The sequence below is a fragment of the Meleagris gallopavo genome, chromosome 9, assembly GCF_000146605.3.
Source record: "Meleagris gallopavo isolate NT-WF06-2002-E0010 breed Aviagen turkey brand Nicholas breeding stock chromosome 9, Turkey_5.1, whole genome shotgun sequence".
In the NCBI taxonomy this organism is placed as follows: domain Eukaryota; kingdom Metazoa; phylum Chordata; class Aves; order Galliformes; family Phasianidae; genus Meleagris; species Meleagris gallopavo.
In genome coordinates, this window is record NC_015019.2 from 14,455,741 (window position 1) to 14,463,139 (window position 7,399).

At 43.5% G+C, this 7,399-nt stretch overlaps 1 long non-coding RNA gene across 1 annotated transcript; it reads left to right on the forward strand.

Annotated features, from left to right (window-relative positions):
- The first annotated feature begins 2,130 nt into the window (after nucleotides 1-2,130).
- Nucleotides 2,131-6,881, forward strand: LOC104912204. Its single transcript, XR_794471.3, has 4 exons — nucleotides 2,131-3,628; nucleotides 4,151-4,236; nucleotides 4,338-4,393; nucleotides 5,503-6,881. It is a non-coding gene; the product is annotated as an uncharacterized LOC104912204 (long non-coding RNA).
- Nucleotides 6,882-7,399: the final 518 nt, after the last annotated feature.

Genomic DNA, 7,399 nt, shown 5'->3' on the forward strand with positions numbered 1-7,399 from the left:
GAAGCACTGCTGCACAAGCTGATGTCCTCCAGCTCATTGCTTTTTAAGTGGGATCCGTTGTTTTTACTGGATAATGACAGAGGTACAGGAGACCAAGACACAAACAAAGCTCTTTTAAGAGGGTAGGTTTAGAATCACAGAATCATGGAATTCTCAGTTGAAAAGAACCACAATGATCATGTAGTTTCAACTCCCTGTTATGGGCAGGGTCACCAACCACCAGACCAGGCTGCCCAGAGCCATATCCAGCCTGGCCTCGAATGCTTCCAGGAATGGGGCATCCACAGCCTCCTTGGGCAACCTGTTCCAGTGCATCACTACCCTCTGGGTGAAAAACTTCCTCCTAATATCCAACCTAAACCTCCCCTGTCTCAGATTAAGGCCTTCCCCCTTGTCCTATCACTCTCCATCCTTGTAAACAGCTGTTCCCCCTCCTGTTTATATGCTCCCATCAAGTTTTGGAGGGCCACAATGAGGTCTCTCTGGAGCCTTCTCCAAGCTAAACAAGCCCAGTTCTCTCAACCTTTCTTTATAGGAGAGGTGCTCCAGCCTTCTGATCATCTTAGTGGCCCTCCTCTGGACCCACTCCATAGAGCTCTGCATCCTTCTTGTATTGGGGGCTCCAGGCCTGGATGCAGTACTGCAGCTGGGGCTTAGATTAGATATAAGGAAAAAATCTTTTACAGTGAAAGTGTTGAGGCACTGGAACAGGTTGCCTAGAGATGTGGTTGATGCCCCATCTCCGGAGACTTTCAAGGTGAGGTTGGATCACACCCTGGGCAACCTGATCTAGCTGTGGTGACCCTGTTCATTGCAGGGGAATTGGACTGGACAGCCTTTAAGGTCCCTTCTAACTCTAAGGATTCTATAATTCTAATCGTGGCCTTCTATAATAATTTTTAACCAAACATTTTGAATTTAATCCTTGTTGCAACAAGGACAGCAAAACAAACCAAATTTATTTCCCAAATTCCACTTCTATGTGCTCGCAATCTATTGCACGTTAGTGGGATGATGTGTATGTAATTATTATTCTTTTCTTTAGAAAAGTTAATGGAGATGAAAAAGAAACCTAAACAAATGTTTCTTTAAAGAGAACCTGACATTTCTCTGTTTGCCAGGAGTTAACTAGCCAAGGGGTTAAAAAATCATTTTATTTAACACTGCAAAAGTGAAGAAAAATATGCAAATAAATCCCAACAAAGCATAGTATGAAAATGGAAGAAATATCCACCCGCCACCAATTAAGATGTTTTTTTTCACAAGAAAATGATGGTTGATTTTACTAATTTTACCCTTGTGGTAATTGTCACTAATCTTCAGCATATTGTATGTGTCTTGCTCTTATGAATCCCATATCCCCTTCTACCATAAATATTTCATAAAATATTCAAAACCGGTCCACAGCCAAGTAATAACAAATGTCAAATGACACATTAGGAAGATTCATAGCGATTTTAAGTATGAATTTTATATAAAAGCCTACCTCATTTATTGTGGTCAGCATTAAGGATTGATTTCAACAAAGAAATGCTCAGCAATTAGTATCAGCACCTTTATTGCCAGCTTGCCATTAAAGCAGAATTAATAGATTAGCCAGAGCTCTTTGTAGAGGACTGCACATGCTGCTCTGTTCAGTTGTGTTGGGATCTTGATCTCCAAAGGCCTCATTCAAGACCTCTCTAGCATACGTGAAGATGTCTGTTGAGTTTTATATCCTTTTACATCTTTAATTAGTTTTCAGTGTCTCCTTTTCCTGCAGCAGTGTTTGTCAGTGATTCCTTCACTAACATCATTTCAAAACCTTTTTCCCTCATTCTTTGTCTATAAAAAATTTCAGGCTTTGTTGGGTAAAGCAGTTTCAGACTTCTTTACTTTTACCAGGTAGAAAAACATAAAGCACTAGGAAAAACTGGACTTACTTTTCCCCTCCTGTGTGAGCTTATTGAACTTGGCTGGTGGTAATCAGCCCAAAGTAGGGTGGGTGCCTGCAAGCAGGTGCATGCTCAGATGGGATGGAGCCCACGTGTATGGCATGATCACTAACAACTCACCTGAGGAGTGAGGAAACAGCCCATAAACGTGCTCCTCAGAGATAGTTGGGCTGTCTGAAGTGAAGTGAGTGTTGTTTGAGGGCTGGGTTGGGAGGGGAAAGAGAAAGCTTGTGGTGGTACCTTGTTGGCTGTGTGCTGTATCTCTCAAGGTTGGCTTCTTTTGGGAGCACTGACTGCTAGCGTGACGATTGAATGAGGGTTAAGCGATAGCTGGACTAAAGCTAGAAGGAGCTGATTGTGTATGAGTTTTTGTCCCTGTTTTCCTGTTGTGTTTTAGATCAGTACTTGCTAGCATCTCTATTGAGGCAGCACTTGATGCTATTGAGTACAGGGCAATGGGCAGCATACTGGTGGGTTTTGAAACCGGGCTCCCTCAGCAAGGTAGTTGATGGTTACTCTAGCTGTGTCCCCAAACTGTCAGTATAAGAGTTTGCCCATGTTATGGGGGGTGGTGCATTGTAGGAGGTTCTCGTAACTGATTTGACTTTATTCAGAGATGTGTATTACTACATATTTCACTTACAAAATATTTACTCTCAGTATTGGAACGAACCCCTTGATTTACAAATATTGGTTGAAGTTATCTTTGTGGTTATAAATCAGGATGAAAACAGATAGTGAGTTTATGGTAAGGGGAAGTAGAGGTGCTATGTTACTCTGGGTAGGATGGCTTGTTCCCTTAGTGACCTCTCCTTTACCTCTCTGGTTCTTAATTCTCTGTGTTTAATATTGCACTTACTTATTTCATGATTAAACAAACTCAAACATACTGGGAATGTTATGAATTTTCTTCTGTGTTTTACAGAAGCTACATATTTATAAGAAGTTGAACTTTTTTTCTGGCCTCCTGTATGCATTCTGAGCAGCTCCATATCCCTGTAGCTCTGTGGCATGTCATTTTGCTCTTCTTTCTACCTTGCAAATACAGAGTGACTATCTAAATGTGTGTAAGGACTTGTGCTTAATTGCTTTGACTTCATTATGCATTGTATCCTAGATTCCTCATATAATTAATAATGCATCAAATGGCTTGCTAGAATAATAGAAGATGCTATACTCTCAGTTATCTATTATAAAAATAAGACCTTACTATAATTTAAAAAGTAAAATAAACATCTGTCTCATCTTCCACTTGGATTGGGGTACTCTGCCCTGGGAATCTGGCAGAGGTGAGCAGGGGCCGTTCCAGGTGTGTTAACTTAAGCTGCTGGCATGTGTAGGCTGGGGCCAGGCCAAAACAGGGCCAGCCACCTCCTTTGGTTTTTGTCACAAGTCAGCAGACCTAGCCCAGCAAAATCCTGTCATTGTGGGCAAATTCATTCAGCACTTGTCTGGGGAAGGTGGCACAGCGATGCACAGCGCCTGAGCGAGCAGCATCCTTTGTCATTTGCAGCCCAGGGAATTGCATTGTTGCTTGCTGCCCTTGGAGGGCATCCAGTATTGATGTGAGTTGCTCCAGGGATTAGATAGTTGAACAGGTATTAAGAGTCTTAAGGCAAATTATCAGGAAGCTGTGGCCAAACCGAGTAGGGAAGTGGGGGTGCCTAAAACTTGGAGAAAGCAGTGAACTGCAGGTAAGCTTAACTTGGCAATTGCCTTTTGTTTTAGAAGCCTGTTACAAGGATCTTGGTGGAATAATGTTTAAGCCAAATATGAAAACAGCTTGGAGACCCTTGTTTACCCTGAACAGATGCACATTTGCACAAATATATTCCTGTTAGCAAATGTAACAAAATACTTTGGCCTGTAGTTCTGTTTAATTGTTTCTCCAAACACTTACTGCTCAGCAAGTAGGAAAGGACTATGGCCACAACCAGGCAGGTGTGGGTCAAGTCTGTGGGCTTTTGCTGTGGAAACCAGTAAACTTAACAAGCTCTTCTCCAGCTGTTTGTTTTCTGGTGGTCACTGGGAGTCTGTGTGCACTCTGGGAGGGAGCAGAGGTCTGAGGGCACTGTTGTGGTCAACCAGCAAGTGGTATGTGAGGAGCTGCTCGATTTGCAGCCCAACTGCAGCAGTGCTGCAGCTGTGTCCTCCTTAATTGTGAACATGGCCTTTCTGCTTTATGTCTCTTGGCTGGATGTTTGCTGTGCTTGCAGATTCCCATTTTAGGAGTATTTAAATGAACATATTTCAGCCATTACGGGAATGAATTCAGGAGAAACTACAACTTGGTCTGTGTTAGGTATGTCTCCTTGAAATGGTGGCTTCCTGTTTAATTTGGAGGGGAGGTTGGAGTCTGGCAGCTAAGTGTCACCTCTAGCAAGTGTGCCTTTGTGTCCTCAGGAACAGGTCTGGATCTCATGGCTACAGAAACTATCCCTGTAATACTTGCTGGTTTGGTGAGTAATTTTTGCTGATCCTACATTATTTCATGATCTCACATGGGAAATAGCCATTCTGGAACAGTAAATGATATACTAAGTGCATGTGGATGCTCCATCCCTGGAGGCGTTCAAGGCCAGGCTGGATGTGGCTCTGGGCAGCCTGGTCTAGTGGCTGGTGAACCTGTATGTTGCAGGAGGTTGAAAATTTATGGTCATTGTGGTTCTTTCTCAACCCAGGCCATTCTGTGTTTCTAACATGGTTGTTAAATGTCCCTAGAGGTGTGAGCTGAGGTCACAAAGCTGATTTCTGACATTCCCTCAACTCCAGATCTCTGCTTTACCTCTTGATGTCATTAGCTTAATGCTAATACAATAGAGGTCACTCTTACAGATAGCACTGAGTGATAGAGCCATTTCATTTATGGAGCTCTATGTAGAGTGATTAATAAAAAATAGCCAGAAATCCCACCCTGCTCACAGAGGCAGTGGCTGTGCAGGGTTGGAGGAGGGCAAAGAGATGGGACTCCTTGGTGTTTTTCTCCCCTTCTTCTCACCTGCTCCAGCAAAACCCTCAAATTCATCCTTTTACAGAAATCTGCATTTCCTGGCTATTTCTGGTACCTACTTCACACTCCCATTCTCTGCCCTGACGTGGTGATTTCTCTGCTTCTCCTGCTGCTTCTGCTTCTCCTATTGTTCAGCCTCCTGCAAGGAGAGGGGCGTTCAATGGTCAGTGTTTTGGGAGGAATTTTGAGCAGTTTCTCTTGAGTTGTGTGCCTGGGATTTCATTGCGGAGGAAAGTATATGGCATGAAGCAATTGCTATTGCTGTCCTTTCCTTGTCCAGACTTATACTCTGACATCTAATCGACAGGGTCTGAATCACAGCTTTTGTTACATGAAAAGCAAATGAAGGGTTTGGTCAGAAACAGCTCTTGGAAAGAACTTTGTTCTCACTGCCTGAGTTCAGCTGGGGTTTCATGTCTTCCCAGCCCCTTTTTTTTGCTCATTTTTCTCCTTACTTGTGCTGTGCAGTGTTGGAGGTAAAGAAGGGACTACTCATGTGGGCTGGACTGGGAGTGGGATCATGGCTGTCTGAGTGACTGAGTGCTTGTGTCCTCACAGAGCTTGCCACCTGCAAACAGCCCCAAATCACTGACGGATGGAAGGAACAAGAGACGTAATGTTTAAACCTCTGAACCTTGAACCCTCAGCTGAACCTAACGATGCTGCAGCAATTAGCACGTACTCAGCAACTCGGAACATCAGTCACATCGAAGTGATAAGCAGCACAAACTTTTTTATAGTCAGTCGTGGCTCTTTTGTTTAATTATGAGCTGATAACAATTAGCCATTTCAATCTACTGCTTAATTTAAACACTAATTTCCAATCTGAAGTACTAGTCAGAATCAACATTATAATTAATTCTATGGATACTTCTTTGGGGGATAAAGTATCTAAAGGTATAGCAGGCTTCATCTAGGGATTAATGTTATTGCTGGCAAATGTCAGGCGTACGGACGATGTTACAGCCTACTTGCTTTCTTCAGATGTGTGAGTTATTGATTGCTTCATCGATGGCTGGTTTCTAGCTGTGTTTCATTATGCTGTGCAGCAGAGGGTTGTTTGTGTTTTGTTTGGTACGTTTGACCTGTGATTGCCCTATGATAAGTAGTGGAGAAAGCAGGCTTTTTTTTTTTTTTTTTCTTCTACTGTTGCTACTTTTCAAGTCTAGTCAATATGCATATGCTGCTCTGGTATGACCCTGTTAACCTGCATTGGATTAAAGACTGGATAATTTAAAAAGATTTTATATTTAATTACATTTAATAAGCTAAAGAATTCAGAAGAAAGCAGATTGTCCCTCATCAGTAATGGGCCTGGTGCTGAGGCTGACTCAGTCTGGCTCACCTGGCCACACAACACCAGGTGTTACCACTTAATGATTTATGTAATGTGTGTGGGTTCAGCCCCCTCAGTGTGAAGCAGTGCAATAGGGTGTGCATGGTCTCCTGGTGCAGAGAGGGGAAGCTGTATGTCTGCTGCCTTTGTAGTGGGACTCTCCAGCAGCTTTGAAACATCTCTAACCCCCCCAGGCAGTTTTTGGGAGTGCAGATCTGCTTATGAATGAGAACAACTGCAGAAACTTTAGTGGGACCTAATCATTTATCCCCCTACGCCCGCATTTTCTTTCGAACAGCTCTGATAAGTCTTACAGCAAGACTTAAATTGGTTGTCTTTTTCACTTCAATAAATTAAAACCACCGCCAGTGTGGCAGTCAGTGCTTGGAGTGATGCGGCTCTACGTGACTTCCCGCCTAAGCTGTGCTGCAGTGCCAGCGGAGCAGCTTTCAGAAAATTTCTCTTTACTGCACTGCAGCCTGAAGTGATGCTATACACCGCTGAGAAGGAAATTCATCAATATAAGTAGGCAGCACCTTCAGAAAAGACAGCACTCTTACCTTGAGAACTTTTAATCATTTATCTCCCGTGTTCAAACTTACTATCACGATTGTCCCAGTTTCACGGTAACCTCAATGGTTCTTGAGTAAATGTTGAAATAAGGGCAGCTTTGATGTTTGAAAACTAACAGAAGGTGGGCAGTGCTGCTGACTCTGGAAAAGGTTTGAGGTCCCTCCCGTGTGGCTGCGCTGAGTGGCTGCGGGCAGGGAGGAGAGGGTGGTGTGGGAGCCCGGAAACAGCAAGAGTTTAATTATCCCCTCGGGTCACAACTTAGAATAGCTGCTGATGTTAATGGGAACAATGCACAGAGGAGGAGGTAAGCTTGTTCTCTCCCCTCTCATCTTTTCAGTGGTGAGTTGTTTTCAATGCTTTTCCATGTGGCAATAATAGAGGACAGCAGGGTGTCATCGAAGTCCATTGCCCCATGCAGCAGAGTCTGAGGGACTGGGGATAGTTTGGGTGAGCACGTACAGGGCTGAGGAACAAGTCTCTGACCATCGTATGCTGAAGGGGCTGTGGCTTCAAACCTTCTCAGAACAAAGAATGCAGCTCTCCTGC